Raw genomic sequence first — 17822 nt, forward strand, 5'->3', positions numbered from 1 at the left:
GCCAGAGTTACTTGAAAGTAGGGAACCCACTGAGATTCCCTCCATAAGACTGTGCTGTAGGGCATTTTCTTAATTAGTGATTGGTGGCAGTGAGCCTAGTTCATTGTGGGCAGTGCTGTACATGGGATGGTGGTCCTGGGTTCTGGAAGAAAGCTGGCTGAGTGAGCCATGGGAAGCAAGCCAGTGAACAGCATCCCTCTGTGTTCTCTGCATCAGCTCCTGCCTCTAGGTTCCTGCCCTGCTTGAGTTTCTGTTCTGACTTCTTTCAATAATGGACAGTTATATGGAAGTGTCAGCCAAAGAAACCCTTTTCTCTCCAACTTGTTTTTCAGTCATGGTGTTTTGTTACAGTAAGAGAAAAATCAAACTAAGTCAAGGTCCTATGTGGCAGTGCCCAGAGGCTACCAAATTCCATACAACAGAGAGGTTCTGTCCTTTCTCTGGGCCCAGCAAGTGTCTTACAGTATCTTTGGAGCTGTATACTAGTTGTAGCCTGTTGCTAGCTGGACAGAGGGTGCAGGCAGCTGGCATAGATCAAACCCAAGTGTGGGTCCACAGCAGCAAACAGGCCCACAATGGCTCATGGTCTCCTTTGTGGGAGAAAGCCTGGGCACATGTGGTGGTCTTCTTCCCAAGAATGTTGGCTCAGAAGTACAAGAAGCATTGCTTCCCTGTGCTCAGGGTTTGGGTGGCCGTGTGAGAGATTAGAGAATTCTTTTGTATTTTGTATTATTATAGTTTTGAATCAAGAGTAATACATGATTTGCCAATTAGTGACTACAGGCTTCAGACTCACAGAAAAATCTTGTACAATAAAGGTGGCCATCAATGTCCAGTGCTCAGCAGGGATTTGTCCTTAGATCAACAAGCAGGAGGTGAAAGAACAGCGGTAACTTCTTGTCCAGTGAGATGTGTGTACTTTCTCTCCATAGTTTTAGAGATATGTTCTTGACTGCTACAGTTACTGAGGTTCTTATTACCATGTATGTTAACAGAAACATGTGGCCTGGTTCCCACCCTGCAAGCTGTTCTACAGATGTCCTGTGGCCATACATACATGAATACACGCGCACACACACACACACACACACACACACACACACACACACACACACACACCAGCAACTTGCCTATTAGAAGAAGACACAAGCAAACACCACATTCCAAGCCTGTCTCTTTTTTTCTCTTAACCTCAATGGAATTCTCATCAAGCTTTTAAGAGCACAGAATTGAACAGAATTGAAACATAGTAACTGGCAAATAGATACACTGGTCTTAATTTTAGCGGTATAAGCAGGTGAGATAGAATCTTAATTTCATTTTGACCTGCAATTCCTTGACAACTGAAAGTGTTGCACAGTTTTCCATATATCGATTGGCCATCTGTATTTCATCTTTTGATTACGATTAAGTTACCCATTCCTTTTTGTATTTAAGGTTTTGAGTTCTTTATATATTGTGGACACTAGCTCTTTAAATGAATGATTGACAAAGACTTCCACCAATGTCCAGGTTGCATCTCACTGTGTTTCCTTGGCTGCCAAAAGATTTTCTGTTTGACCTGATCCCGTTTGACATTGTTTTGTTACCTTATTTTAAGGGACTAGAGTTCAACTCAGAAAGTGTCTGTCCTTTGAAGTGTTTCTTCTAACAGCTTCAGAGTTTCAGGTCTTTGATGCCCAGAGGGCAGGGCTGGAGTCTTAGTTCTCTCCTTGGGGCTCTATTTTTCCAGGACCATTTGTTTTAGGATCTTTGCCAAAAGCCAGATGACTCTATGTGCAGAGTTCTTTATGAGTCCTTGATGTTGCGTCATGGGTTCCTGTTTGTGTTTTGTGCTGTGTTGCATTTGCCTGTGTCTCTGTAATACACCTGACGCTGAGTGTTATGACACTCCCACGTTACTCCTTAGGACCATTCGGGCTACTCCGTCTTTTGTGCTTCCAGAGAAACTTCAGGGTTAATTATTTTATTAAAAATTTTAGTCCAGTTTTGATGGGGATTGTATTACATCTATGGATGTTTTTCAATAACAAGCCATTTTCACATTTGTTATCCTTATCCATGAGCCTGAGGGATTACCCACATTATGGTGTGGTCTTCAATTTTACTTGTTCACTGCTTTGTAAATTTTCTATAGAGATGTTTTCTTGTCTTTAGGTATATTCCCAGGCTATTTTGTCATGCCTGTGAGGGGTTGTTATAAGTTAACTGTTTTCCTGATATCTTTCTCATCAAATTGGCTGTTAGTGTACAGAAAGTGTGTCTCATTCTATATTGCTGAAGGCTTCCCCCCTCTAAGTATCATATGTAAAGGTCTTCTGGAGGAGTCTCCCTGATCTTTTATGTATACAACCATCTCATCTGCAAAAAGGGGTAATTTTAATCCTTCCATTTCTATTTCATCCAGTTTTTCCTCCTCATCACTGTGGCTAGCATTTCAAGAACTATATTGCACAAGAATGAAGACGATGCAAACACCCCTGTGCTTTTAGGGGAAATGCTTTCAATTACCCCATATAAGATATGTTACAGGTTTATGAAATATTCTTTAATATATTTAATCTTGATTGTTTTATTCTGAGGTTTCAGGGTGTTCATCATTGAAGGGATGTTGAATTCTGTCAAAGGCACTTTTACATCCTGCAGAGATGATTGTGTGATTTTTGTTCTCGATTCCATCTAGTACCATGTTTATTGATGCTCACTGTTGAACTACTCTTGCATTCCTGGAACAAGTCCAATCTGATCACAATGTATAATGTTTAAAATGATCTATTTTTTCAACTGAAAAGCAAAAATGTAAATATCAAAAATCTTTCAAAAGTGTATTTGGGTTGCTAGTATTTTATTAAAATGTCACATATGTATTTACAAGGATGCTACTTTTTGTTTATGTCTTTATGTTATTTTTAATTTGCGCTAATCATGGCTTCATAAGGTAGGGTTGGGCTTTATGCTTCAGCTCTTTTTTCTGTGTTCTTGTTCTATACCACAGGCTGCTGGCTAGTCTGTTTCTCTTCACTAGAAAACTGAGGTCATGAGTGTCCCTGGGGTCACTACTAAAGCTGTGTACCAAACTGGGAAGACAACTCACTGGGTGAGGTGCTTACTGTGCACACATGAGGGTCTGAGTTTGGGTCCTCACCTAAAAGCTGGGCATCTGTTACCTGTCACCCCAGCATCGGTCCTAGGATCTAAGACATGGGTATTACAAAGCAGTAGTGGGTCGGGGGCAGGTTTTGGGCCAGTCGGTCGGTCGAGCTGAGACCATGACCTCCAGCTTCAGTGAGAGTTCCTGTCTCACAAAAAGGTGTGGGGTGAGAAAGAAAGACGAGAAGTCATCTGATGTTAACCTCTAGCTGTGTGGGAGTATACAGACACACACAAACCACACACACACACACACACACACACACACACACACACACACACACACAACACAAACACACAAACACACAACACATACAACACATACAACATATACACACACAACACACCCACACACACTCATACTTATTCCTCTCATTTTGTAATGTTTGTTTCCTAATACCCAGTTTTCTAGGAAGCACTGTCTGATCTCTATGGTCTCCCGTTTTCCTTGCACTGTCCCTTTAAAGATTTTCTGCAGTGCTAGCATAGTGGCCGCAGATTTCTCTAGCTTGTGTTCATTATAGAATGCCTCTGTTTTTCCTTTTACTTGAAAACTAGCTTTACTGGATCTAGTAATCTAGGTTGGCAGTTAAATATTTTAGGTCCTAAGGAAAATTATCCCACGCCCTCCTGGCTTTTAAATTTTTAAGAGAAAAATCTACTGTTGATCTAATGAGTTTGCCTTTATAAGAGATTTTATGCTGTGGTTGACTTAATCTTTAGGTTCAGAAATTGTACCAAATTATTTCTAGCCTATATCTGCCACTGGAGACTAGCTTCTCTTACGTTAGAGAAAGTCAGCGGGAAACAGTGAGACTCAGAGAGTAGACATGGGTTTGCTGAAATGTATAGACCTTGTTTTTTTGTGATTTCCCCATGGCTTGGACTGTGTCCCTGGGACCAACTGATGTACCGCCACCGGGTCACTGAGAAGCCAAGGCACATGTTCCCAGAAGGTGAAAGATGCAGTATTTGAATTTTAGGTTCACTTTCTCCAGGTTCAGGCCGATCGTCAGAATCCAGACTTTGAGTTTTTAACCACAGAATGTTAACAATAGCCATGAATTGGTCCAATTAATTTTCAGAAAGCACTGGAGCTTGATGAGGTCTCTTCATGCACAGAAAAGTGTTCAGGCATTTGCATTCAGACATTTTGGAATTATCAGTAAATCAATTTCTTGGCTTAGACCAGTTTCTATGCTACTTGCTTTTAATAACCTGAGGGTGTTCCCTGTTGGTTCAGGTTGCTGCAAACCATGTCTTCACTTATGAGTGTATGGGATTCACAGAACAACTCAGGGAGTTTGAAGGCTGGGGTCCTGTGCTCTCTGCTAGGCTGTAATTGGGAAAGCTTCAGGAGATGGTACAGAGGCATCCTGTGTTCACTACTGAAGCATGCCCACCCCACCACCTGGTACTCAGCCAGCTTACTCAGTGTGGTAGTTGGAATAGGTTTGGTGCACATAGACTCATGTTTGAATGTTGGCCCACAGGGTGTGGCACTATTAAGAGGCATGGCCTTGCTAGAGTAAGTGTGTTACTGTGGAGGTGGGGTTTTGAGGTCTCACATACATGTTCAAGCTATGTCCCTGTAGAATCCAGTTCCCTTCTGCTGCCCCCCAATCAAGACGTAGACATCTTGGTTTCTCCAGCACCATGCCTGCTTGCATGCTGCCATGCTTCCCACCACAGTGAGAAAGGGCTAAACCTCTGAAACTGTGAGTCAGCCCTAATGAAATGTTTTCTTTAACATTAAAGAGTTGTCCTGGTCACGGTGTTTCTTTACAGAGGTAAAACCCTAACTAAAGGCACACTGCTAAGATGAACTTCACTTTTTAACTACAGAGTCTCCTCTTGGGAAATTGTGCAAAAGAAACACGCTGAGTCATGTTGTCATAGTGGGTTATAAAATCCACAAGATATTTAATTTTTTTTTTTTTTTTTTTTTTTTTTTTACTTTTTGGTTTGAAGTGTTTATATCGAGCTCAGAATCTTTGATGTCACCAAGCAGGCGGGATGAGCAGGTAACCTCAGGTCCAGATGTGCCCTGTACTACTTATCCTGGGGAACAGAGATGAGATGGACAGAGGGGAACCACAGGCCTCTGCCTTTCCTTTGATTCAGACAACTCTGATCCCAAGGACCTTCTAAAAGATGGCAGGTTAGATGTTTAATCAGTATTACCGATAGCTTGTTAACTAATCTTCATCCTATGTTAAATATTCCTGGTTTTTTGTCATACTTTAGTAAAACTTGGAGAGTAGTGTTTATCTTCTTGGTTACCGACAAGTTTTGGGGGCTTACATTTGTTCATGTAGCACATTAGCTCTCACAAACTGCCAAGTTCTCATTTCCAAGGAAACTCGACTCTCACTGAGGAAATTCACTTTTTGGTTTCATGACAAAAGTACAGATGCTTCCAGCCTGGGACAGGTTTAGAGCTGAACTAACCAATAGCCTCAGAGGAAACACTGAGAGATTTATACTGCAAAGCTAAAGATGTCAGCTCACAGATGCATGTCACATTGACTTAGCATGGAAACATATGTATTGCAGGCATGTTGGTGCTGTTTTTCTTTCCCCTGCATATTTTTTTAATTAACTTGGAAAACACCTGATGTAATACCAGGTGGCAAATGGAGTGATTGTTGTGCATAAGCAGGACACTAGAGAAAATGGGTACTGGTTTCTCTCAGCTCAGACGTGGAATAGTTACTTGGACAAATCCCTAGACTTCTACACTGCGGTCTCCTGACTTATGGGTAACAGATGCTTGGCTGTACTCATGGGCTTGCCTGGGATGGAACAGGCTGGCCCAGGGTTCCTGGACGATCAGGGTATTCAGAAGCACCAGGGACCTTCTCACCACCGCCACCTCTTTCAGGGAAGCACAGAAACATTAAAGCTGGTGTGATCCCCCAGACTCATCCACCATGGAGCATCTGCTGCTTTTCTCTTCCACAAACTAGAGTTTCCTGGAAGTCTAAGTTTTGGCAGCTGACCCTAGCTTCCTCTTTCTGTAGAGACACTTTCTTAGGTCTGGAGGCCATTCCCCCCACATACAGATACTGTCCTGTACATCATAAACACCCTGTCACTCTCAGGAAAGGCTTGCTCAGTTCCATCTGTTTCTGCCTTGCACAAATCTGGGATTGGTTTTGAACGCTCTTATCACTGTAGCCCGCTGATGACTTGTACACGAAGCAAAACCCTGGTCACAGAGGATATTCCAGATAGAAAACTGCATGAGACATTGGAACCTGGGTTTTCAGATGGTGCGGTTTGCATCACTGAAATCATGTTCTGAGATGACATTAGGCAAGACAGGTGCCTGTTGGGAGCACTGAGCCATTTTCCCTGCATGGTGCATTTCACTCTGCAGCTCTACTTGCAGCGATTGCTAGTGACACCATCCAGTCACAGTGCCACCATGATGGAAGAGATGGTGACAGTGAGCCATACCTTGTCCTAAGGTCTATTTGCTTTCCTGTTTACTTACTTAGCATCTGTGTGCATCATGGTGGCCAAGCTACAAACTGCAGGAGACAGTGAGCATTTCTTGCTTCATTGGAGAGGATGCTTTTCCATGGGAACAGAGCTGGGTGCAGTTCAGGCGGAATGGCCAGTACTCAAAAATACATGCAGCGGTACCTATGCCTGGGGTTCATGTCCAAGATTAACGCCCAAATGAGTCCCAGAGTCATAGGAGAAAGTGGAAGTCAGTGTCAGGCAGAGAGCACTTCACTTGACATGCTAAGCATGCTGAGTTGCTAGTCTCGAAGGGAGGGAGACCGTAGGGCATGCACTATCTCATGTTATAGTCTTGTCTTTGACTGACAGTTTCTGTGGAAATGGGAACTTGCAGTTTATGACAACTAATGCACTGTGTGAAGAAATGTGAACCCCCAAACCTACTTAGGAACTGAAAAGAGAAACAATACTCTCCACGTTTAATTAAAGTGTAATAAAACAAATAAATAACAAATTGGAGATCTGTAATACCCGGTACCGTGTGGACTGAGCACATTTCACAAGAATGGCAGCTTTGTAGTAGAAGCACTGGGCTCTCTCCTTTCCGAAAGGCTCCCGGAGGATCACATTTGAAGTTTGCTTTTCTGTACTCCGCAAGAGCCTGGGGTTGAGAACAGCATCTGGCTGGTGCTCCCAAGGAGTCCTGACTCATCTCTGCCTCTCGGCCTGTCCCTTCTGTCATCTGTCTCCAGGGCCTGGTGAGCACATAAGCCACCTGCTCCAGCCCTGGTCATAACATGAGCTCCTACAGAGCTCAGTCCTGTACGGCCTCTCCCGAGCCCTTCAGAAGGTGAACCCAGCAGCCAGTGCTATGGCATAGCCAGTGCTGTTTTGTCCCAAACTCAGTTTTCAGTGCTCTCTGGTGGAACTCAGTACTCTCCAGTGGAACCCTGAGATGACTTACCTATTGTGACTACAGCTGTCTAAGTGGGGCTTGTGCATCTGTCCCACATCAAGCCACGGCCCACAGGAGACCTAGCTTCAATTGCCTATCTAGCTGCATAGGCTTAGTACCTTCCAGGGACACCACTGATTCTGGAACGCCACCCATCCCTGCAACTGTCTTTATTGCCTTCCTGTACTTTCCTGGGCCCTCAGCTGTGGCTTGGTTTCTGGCCGTGTTGTCTCTTCCTTCCCAGCCTTGGCTATGCACTATCTTCCCTTACACGTCCTCTATTACACTGGGCTGCCAGTCTTTGACCTTTACACTGCCACACTCACTCCATAATGAGGCATGAGGGAAGGAACCAGTAAGGGTCCTAAGTAGCAAAGAGAGTCCTAAGCACTGTCCTGGCCAGGGTCTAGGCTTGGCACAGGAGGGAACCGACACTTAATAGTAGAGCGCCGGTCTATGAACACCCCACACCTTGACTCCAGAAGCACTCAGCATCCCTGGCTCTAAATTTAATTTTGATTTGTTTGCATGGGAACAAAAGTTTAAATTGGAATTACGACGGGGCTGTGATGACTCACGTCTGTCACGCTAGTACTTGGGTGGTTGAGATAGAAGGATTGCTGTAAGTCTGAGGCCAGCCTGGGCTACACAACAAGAACATACCATTTCAAAAACGTTGAAAATTTGAATGTTAAACTAAATTGGAATGATGAAAATAAGCTCCCTTGAGTTACCCAACAGGACTCCTGGGCTTCTCAGACCTTTTTCATGGTGTTTGATAATGTTTTGCCCTATACCACACATGAAGGAGAGGTGGTCTAGGGACCAGGGAGCTATAGAATAAAAGCAATTGGAGGATGAAGAAATGGGGCAGGGTTGTGGGAGGCAGAACTGGTGATATTTGGCTGCTGAGCCAGAGGCTACGTGGGGTCCCTAAAGAGGGTGGTCGTCTTTCTGATGGAAGGACACCACTCCATGGCACCTACTCTTCCCACTGACTCTTGAAACTAAGCAAAAGACCGAGTGTGAGCCTTTAAAAACGTTACAAAGTTATGTGGACACTCCTAATGTAATCAAGTGCCATGACTGTAGCAACTCAAAGTAAGACCATTTCACTTTGGCTCTTCGGTCAAGCTACGGTCATTATGGGTGAGGAAGGCAAGGTAGCAGGGAGTGGGGCTGGACCAGCTGCTCACAGAGCATCCCTGATCAGGGAAGAGACAGTGATGCTTGTATATTCTGCCTCACACTCTTTCTCCACCCACACAGTCCAGGATTTCATCAGGGGAACGGTATAGATTTGCTCACATCACTTAACCCAATGTAATATCTTGGAGGCCATCTCTTAGGTGATCCTAGATTCTGTCAATTTGATGGGTAACACCAGCCATCACAGATGGCCACCTATCCCTGCTTAAAAAAAAAAAAAAAAAAAAAAAAAAAAAAAAAAAAAAAAAAAAACTGGTACAGATGTCTGGAAGAGTGTTCTTGTTACAAGAGGAATGTATCCTCATCACTGTGAGATGTCCTTACACTGAGTGTGACATATTAAGATGAAGCTGTGTAAGGTCTTGTAGAAATCTTTTTCTCTATTTTCACATGTGCTGTGGGCATCTGGAGGGCAAGGTAGATACTGAGGATTATCGTTGAGCATGTATACATTTTAGTCAATGAGACAGAGTCTTCCAATCAAAACCAGAGCTTGCTAGAAGCCTACGTCGCTAGACAGCTTGTTCTGGGGATCTCCTGCTTCTGCTTTCTCGGGTTACATTTACAGGCAGACCGTCATCACCCCCCCACACACACTATTTACATGGATTCTGGGTATCTACACTCCATTCCCCAAATGTAGGCAGTAAGTCTTTAACCACTGGCTGTTTACTTGGCCCTGAAGATTTCACAGTGTGTGTTTGCCCTAGTATAGGGTCTTGGGAGCAGGAGGTGTTATATCAACATATTTTAAAATTGCAATGTAAGAAACACTCTGACCCCCCACCTTGGTGTTAGTTCTAATATGTAGGATGATCTTAGGACTCTTAGATTTCTCAACATTTTTCCCATTTTACTTTACAAATAACCTACCAATGCAAACTATGAATTTTCACCATGCTCCACATAAATGTGAACAAATCATAAGCCCTTTACAGCTCAACATAACATCCCAGAAAATGAAGAAACATCACTTTTAAAACCAGAATCACTTTCTTCATGATGGGGGATAGCTTCAGGCACTCTGAGAATACCCATCAAGAATATTCAAGCTTGAATAGGACATGCCGCATAAACACCAAGCATGGAGCTGTTATGTGTATTGTTATGGGGGAGATGATAAGGAGTCTGCATGTGTTCAGCACAGAAGAAATGCTATTCAAAAACTCTCTGGATGTGGTTGGTTGATTCCACATGTGAGGAAGGCCAACTATAATGTCTTATAAAATAAGCCAAACCTCACAAAAATGACTGCAAAATGAGCAGGTATATTACTTAATTTTCATATTGTCTTGAAAACTGTGTCACTAAAACAACTTAAGGAAGGAAGGATCTTTTTGTTTGGGCTCACAGTTTGAAGAAGTGATCCATCATGGTAGAGAAAAGTGTCGCAAGAGTCTGAGGCAGCTGCTCACACCAGACCCTCAGTCAGGAAGCAGAGATCTGGTGCTCAGATCTCTCTCCTGTCTTTCTTCCTTTTGTTTAAGTCTTAGATGCTGGAGCATGAGGCAGTTCAGTCTGATAGTCACACCCAGACACCTATCTCCTCCAGGATTCCAGATCCAGTCAAGCTGACAGGACAGATTAACCATCAAAGCGTATCTTCTCTAGAGATGGGTTTTCTGGGAACAGCAAGTTTCCTCCTTCATTGTGGCCACTGTGAATGAGGCCCATTAATCCCTGTTACCAATACTGGAGGTAAATGCTGTAGAAACGTGTATCTTACTAAACCCTGAAGCTCTCATCACAGGACTATAAGTCTGTCACACATGAGCATCAGAGAGTTCAGATGCTCTCAAACGGAAGAGTCACTTATTCAGACAAGGGTACAATATCTGATTTCTAGAAACCACCCTTTATTAACATAACACATGAGAAAATATTAGGCTTTATTTTATTAGAGTCTTCTGCCTGAAAGTATCTCATGGCAGGTCTCTCAAGAACCCAGGGTGCATATGATTATCATGTGTGAGGGGTGACCCAGAACAACATTCCTGGGTATCCCCCAAAGGATATATTACAATACTGTTCACAATAGTCAAGAAATAGAAACAATCTAGTACCCATCAATAGAGGAGAGAACCAATAAAATTTGATACATATGCACAGTAGAATACGATTCAGCCTTGACAAAGACAGAAATCGTGCCATTAGTGGCATTATAGAATAGCCCGAGAATCATATAAAATAAACTAAGCCAGGCAGAGAAAAAGTGCCTCCTGACCCCACACCAATGTGGAACGTCCAAGGTTGGTCTTGAGGAGTTCAGAGCAGAATGTGACCATCAGGGGCTGTGTAGAGAGTAGGGAGATGCTAGTGGAAGACAAGTCACCATTTCCACAGTAACTATAGCAACACATTATATATAAGATTAGTTCTTATTTTCCTCACAACAGAAAACATGTAAGTATGTGAGGTGATAGGTTAATGGTCTTGATTTAATCATCATTCAACTTACATGTATATTGATAGTCACATGTCATGCAATAATATACATAATTCCTAGTTTTCAATGCTCACTTAAGGAAGCAAGGACGATGACAAGCAATGCAAAAACAAACACAGGATGTTTCTTCAGCAGAAAGACAAGCAGGGGATCTCTAGAGATCCCAGGCCCCAGGCATTGTCATCAAAGGCAGCAGGGAACTAGTTTCAGGGGCTCCCAGCTATGGTGTCTTAGGTAGGTTTCTGTCATTATGATAGAACACCATGACAAAAAGCAACCTGTGAAGGCAGTGGTTTGTCTTATATTCCCGAGTCACAGTCCAAAGCAGGGATCTGGAGGCAAGAACTGAAGCAGAAGCCATGGAGGAGCAGTGCTCACTTGCTCTCCTCAAGGGTGGTTTAGCCCACTTTCTTATACAATGCAGGCCTGGCTGCCCATGGGTGACAGGGCTCACAGCAGTCATTTGTCACTAATCATCGATCAAGAAAATGAACTACCAACTTGCTTACAATCTGATGGAGGCATTTTCTCAAACAAATAAACAGTCAAAATAAAACAAAATCCAACTCACCAAAAACAAGTGATTCCCTGTTTAACAAACATATCACTTATGAAACCACAACTTTCTCTTTCTGATCTAGCCCTAATATTTTATATTACTATCACAATATGAAGCACATCCTAACTTTTAATAATCCCATAGCCCCCAAAACTTCAAACACTTAATATCTCTCTAAAATATTCAAAGTCTTTCAACTGTGGGCTCCTGTAAAATCAAAACCAAGTTAAATCAGTTCCTACTCTAGAGGGGAGACTGAGCACAAAGTCGCTGTCAAATCAAAGCAGAGGCAAAATCCACAGTGTCGAAAGCTCGGTGCTTGGCATATGGAATCCACTCTGGATTATCTGGGCTCTGAAGGGCCTGAGAAACTCCACTTCTGCAGAGCACAGCACACACAGCTTGTCTCCTGGGCTCAGGAAGGTTCCATTCCATACCTGCTGTTTTCTCTGGAAGGCATCACCTGGTACCGGCATCTCCAAATGTTGGGCCCTCCACTGTAACCGGTCTGTACTTTCACGAGCATCCTCCCCTGACCTCTCTTCAGAAACTCTGACCCTGACACAAGGTATCAGGCCTCAACTTCTCTCCAAGACCTTTTCAATCCTGGAGCCTCTACTCCAACAGATGACGCCTTCTTCAGTGGGCTCTCTTAACGCTAGTGACAAGTTTCAGTTGTGCTGCATGACCATTTCATGCTCCAAAACCAGCATTACCTGGGAAACTCACACGCATTACCAAATGGATGCCAACATGTGTTAGATTCTTGGCCACTTCCAGACCATAGTGCTGATTCCGAGGAAACGCCAGAAGATTTCATTTCTAAGATGTTTGTATTTTCTTAATCACAGACGATTCCTTAGCCTCATCTGACAACTATAAATTGTCCCAAAGAGCCCAATGGTTCCACTTTAGTGATTATGGACTCTTGTTAATCACAGCCAATTCTTCAACCCCAACTGACCAGAACCACAGATTCTTAATCCAAAATATTTCACAGCCTTAAGAGAGTATTTAGGGGCCTCTCACATGTATCACAGACATTTTATAAGCCAGGCCTCCTCTCAACAGCCTTTCTAGCCTAAAGTACCAACATCTTTCTACAGTCTTCCTTAAAACATAGTCATGTCTGTCACAGCAACATCCCACAGATGTAGTGCCAATTTATGCCTTAGTTGGGTTTCTTCGTTAGGTAAGGTGGTTGTTATGATAGAACACCATGGCCAAAAGCTGCCTGGGGAGGCAAGGGTTTTGGCTTACACTTCCACAACACAGTCTATCATAGAATGATGTGAGAACAGGAACTTAAAGTAGGAACCTAGAATTGTAGAAGCCGTAGAGGAATGCTGCTTACCAGCTTGATGAGGATGACTTGCTTAGACTGCTCTTATATAAACCGAGAGTAGTCCAGGGGTAAGACTGCTTGCAGTGAGCTGGAGTCTTTCACATCAACCATTATCAAGAAAATACCTTACAGACTCACAGGATTTCCCCAAATGAGGTTCATCTTCCCCAAGTAACTTAACTTCTATCAAGCTGACAAAATATAACCAGCCCACATAGGGACAAAAACGGTATGGTTAAAATCTGGTGTTTCAGAGAGGACTCCCTGAGTATCTGCTTCTGCTCAAAGCCTACCAGAGCTGCACAGACACACCCCACGAATGTATTCTTCCTCCTTCAGAACTCCAGAAAGCCCACTGGTGCTTTTCCTAAACTTATGACCCCTGACCTTTATCTCACTTCAAACAGGAACCCTTGGGGTACCTGGAAATCAGCAGTCACCTTACCCTTCTGGTTTTTATTTTATTTTATTTTTTGTCCCCAAAGCTTCCAGAATTTTCTTCTCCTTTTCATTCTTATGATGACCTTATCCCTGAAGAGCAGGGTAGAGCCTCAGAACAGTGGACTTTGGCTTACCATGTGGTGCATCTATACCATTGGGCACATATAACTAGAGCAGTGGGAGCAGAGGGTAAGAGATACTGGCACACTGTGTTTCTATAGTCCTGTGTCCAGCAGCCCAACCATGGGGGCAGCAACATGGCCCTTGATGGATAAGCCGAGAAGCACGGTATAGTTCAGACATGGTGTGATTGTACCTGTCTCTAAATATAAAACCCTACCTTGTTACATCACAGAATAACCTTGAAGGCATCAAGCTCAGTGGCTGAAAGACAACCTCAGTATAATTCCACTCAGTAAAGTTCTCAGTGTAGGCAAATCCACAGAAACAGAGAATAGGATGGTGGGACTGTTGAAGCGGGCCACAGTTTCAGTTTGGCATGCTCCGTAGACACACAGGGGTGTCAGTTTGCTGCATGCTCAGAGTGTACCATGTCCTAAACTGTACAATGACAATGGGAAGAATGGTTAATCCTGTTGCATGTCTGACATCATGAAGCACTGGCCAACCTGTGCACCACTCTCGGTAAAACAACCCCAGCATCAGCCCCTAATATCACAGTCTCTGTGACTCAGGGATAAGACAGCCTTCCACAGCCAAGACAAGTGCCAGCTTCTGGCTTTCCTGAGATCCATTCCCTGGCTAGGTTCCTGTACTAAGACCGGGTTTCTTGATCTTCAACATCCACACCTGTCTCTGGAGGCCAATGCATAAAGTCACAAGCTCCTGCTCCCTGGGAAACAGGCACTTGGGGGGAAATTCCCACCTGTTTTGTGTGTCACAGCGGGGGAATAGAATTGCAGACACAAATGCCACTTTTGGTCTCAATGAGAAAAACTATGTGTATCTGATGCTCTGCTGGCAGACTCTGGAGACCTTTGCCACTGTGAGCTCCCATGCTGTTGCAGACTTGGGCACCCGTTCCGTAAGCTTAGATCAAAAAATCAAGTTGTTTCAGAATGTGGAAGGGACAGGGCTTTCTTTAAAATAAGCCATAGCTCATGCAAAGAGGGCTCCATGAGTATCCAGTATTACTTTATGCAAGTCAGATGAGCAACACGATCCTTATGTGTGGTGGGCTGATGAAAACTAAGGAGAAGGCCCCATGGACAGATTTGCCTAGGGTGGGTGTGGGTGGCTCAAGTCTGTAAATCCCAGAACTCTGGAGCTTGGGGTAGGTGTACTCCTGCGTGCATGAAGCCAGCTGGGCTATATCATAAAACTATCTCGAACAAACAAAAAGAAGCAAGTTGGGGCTAACCCCATGACTTATCTGTGTATTGTAACAGTCTGTGGCTTGGTGTCATTCAGAGAACACCTGACCCTGAAGGTTTGCAAGAAGAGTATGAAGTAGAACAGAGCCCCCCAGAGCCACACGGGGGTTCCCTATCTGATTAACGTTTGATGTTGGGCTTACTCAGCTTACTACATCTCTGTTGCCCTCAGGAGTATAACTAACTCCCTGCCAACTGACCAACCGCCCTAAGTGGCACCAGCCCTTTGTGTTAGGAGTGGCATGAAATGATAGTCCCAGGTGAGACCGACCTGAGCACTTGGGAGGGGGAGGCAACACTGGCCCAAGGCATCAACTACTTCCAGTAGAGAGTGGGGCTACTGGCTTCCTTCAAGCCTGGGGTTGATAGAAGGTTTTTTTTTTTTTTTCCTGCACATGGCTTCTGCATTCTCATGTCTTCCCATCAACATGAGGGTCTGGGAAGATTCATGGGTTTTTACTGTTTTTGTAAGAACATCAGCCTGGCATCCCAAACCCCACTGCTATCGTGGTGGTTCAGGCATGCTTAGGAAGTTTAGCATAAGCTTCCCAGTGATGTGAGTGATACAGAGGTCATGGGACTCTGAGCAGTCAGCTCACCCCCACCCTCTGCCAGCCACTTCACGTTACCTATGTCCTCTTCTGCTGGACCTGGGAAGCTGAGGCCCGGCTGGGCCAAGTCTCCTCCTTCCTCCTCTGCAAGACACAAGAGAAGACAAGCTTACTATAGTTCTGGTGAAGTTGCTGTCATTACCCATGGCTGAGACACTTGACAAGACACAGAGACACTTTCCTGTTTCTTTCAATGGCAGTGTTCAAAGCTCGGTGCCTTGAATGGACAACCTCAGAGCAGCTGTCACATTCTCTGACAGCCCCAAGATTCCACATGCACCCCATTCGTCTTTGAGGTCCCTGCAGAGACAGCATTTGCAAACACAGCTTCCCTGCATGACTCTGCGTGTAATTGATCTCCTTAGCACCAAGTTCAGGCTGCTGAGATGTCCTGACCATTGTTGGCCTGACTTCCTCGGACCAGTCAAGTCCCACGGATTCCAAGTCACTCCAGTGAGAACCAGCTGAACTCCAGTGATTGCAACTGTATCCACACCCCATTCTTGCACGCTTACTCTGCAGTGTTTGCTTTAACGCTTCCTATAAGTTCATTCGGGTGGGTTTTTCATGGGCACCGACTCCTCCTTTTGTGAGAGGCCAGCCCAGGTCCTCACACTCACTTTTAGTTGCTTTCTCTGGCTGGTGCAGCAGAGACACTGCTGTCTTAGCGTGATCATGACATGTATCATTTCACTCTCTTCCGTACGTGTATGGAGACGCTGAGTGGGGAGGTGAATGGATATGTGTTCTTATCCAACCAGCGCCTGGGAATCTGGACTGGGTGTGTGGACCCCAGTTCTACTTCTGCATAGCACCCCAGGGTCTGGTTTCAGGCGATACCATGCATCCACCTATGCTGAGTTCAGTGCCAGGGACGGCCTGCCCCACACTGATCTATAGTCTGCACTGGGCAATGCTCACTTGAAAGTGGCAGTGCAGCTCAGACTAATGTGTGCCACATCATGCACATATGATTGTGTCTATACATGTGAGAGTATGAATCAGAATTATGGCATTGCATATATGCAGAGGTATCTACGCAATATGCCGCCATTCTGACATACATCTATAAATAAAACTGTAATTTTAGACTCCATATTTGTGCATCTAACATCAGTGGAGAGGCCCTGAGACTGGGTACACATCCCTCTGGCAGTGAACATCCCTAATTCTAATGTAGTATGCACAGGATCCATACATGTGCATAAAGAATAGATCTACACACTCCACTACCACTACCCATGAGTCAGCACATCACCAGCTGTTGCTCCATAGGAACTTAGGAGAAGAAAGAGGCAGGTTTGTCACGGAAGATGCTGAGGATCAAGCTAGAGATTTCTTGAATAAAGATGAAGTCAAATTGCATGTCTCAGCTTCTCCTAACGCTGAGAAAACACAGGTGTACAATAACCACCTTCTGGACACAGTACTTCCTTAAGATAGTTTATCGAAGCTTTGTAGTACCTAAGTGTGTAGGCTTTCTACATACTTCATCATATTTTCCTACTAGCAGACAGACATGCCTGTTAGGGATGTGGTGGGTTCTGAGGCCACACCAGGACTCAGCACCATAGCCAGTTCTAACCAAGTCATCTCCATGGAGACGACTGCTACCCAGAGTTATCTCAAAGGTAGACAGAACTCTGCAACAGACAGGGAGTCAGTTCTCATACTTTCCTTCATCCTACACACACTTGTGTATGCAAAGATGTTGAACAGAAAAGATTTGAATGGCAAATAACTTTACATCATTGGGTGCTTAGCTAGCAATGGGAGGTAATGTCACATCATTACATCGTTGGGCGCTTAGCTAGCAATAATAGTAATATTACATCGTTGGGTACTTAGCTAGGAAACAGAGTACAGAAAGCACAACACGGCTGTCTATTGATCATGCCATCACACTGGTGTCACAGCTTACAATGCTGATGGTGGAATATGGATGGTAGGAGAGCTTATACTTAGCCCTGACTTTTAGGCGCAGGAGTGATTGCATAATTCACCTTGCCCCCTGTTGTTCATATTACGTTAACAGAAAGTTTTGGGATGTGGGTCAACTAAGACCCAGACGAGAAACTAGGCAAACATGCAGAAGTCTTTGTGTTCACTATCTCAGGACTTGCTGTAGACACCAAATGGCCCTTCCTTGCTCAACTAGGCTTTGGATTTTCTGGCCAAGTGTTATTTCAGCCATATTCCTACTCCAAGTCTCTGATCTGTGCAGGCAAGTGTCCTGTTCAG

At 44.2% G+C, this 17822-nt stretch overlaps 1 protein-coding gene across 1 annotated transcript in view; it reads right to left on the reverse strand.

Moving 5' to 3' along the window:
- DLGAP2 (DLG associated protein 2) overlaps window positions 1-17822 on the reverse strand; it is a gene marked incomplete at its 3' end in the record, with an annotated part of 362472 nt that overhangs the window by 112965 nt on the left and 231685 nt on the right. Inside the window, exon 3 of the mRNA XM_080928375.1 lies at window positions 15600-15665. The remainder of the gene's footprint in view (window positions 1-15599; window positions 15666-17822) is intronic.

This window comes from Micromys minutus, assembly GCF_963924665.1.
Source record: "Micromys minutus genome assembly, chromosome: 14".
NCBI classification, from domain to species: domain Eukaryota; kingdom Metazoa; phylum Chordata; class Mammalia; order Rodentia; family Muridae; genus Micromys; species Micromys minutus.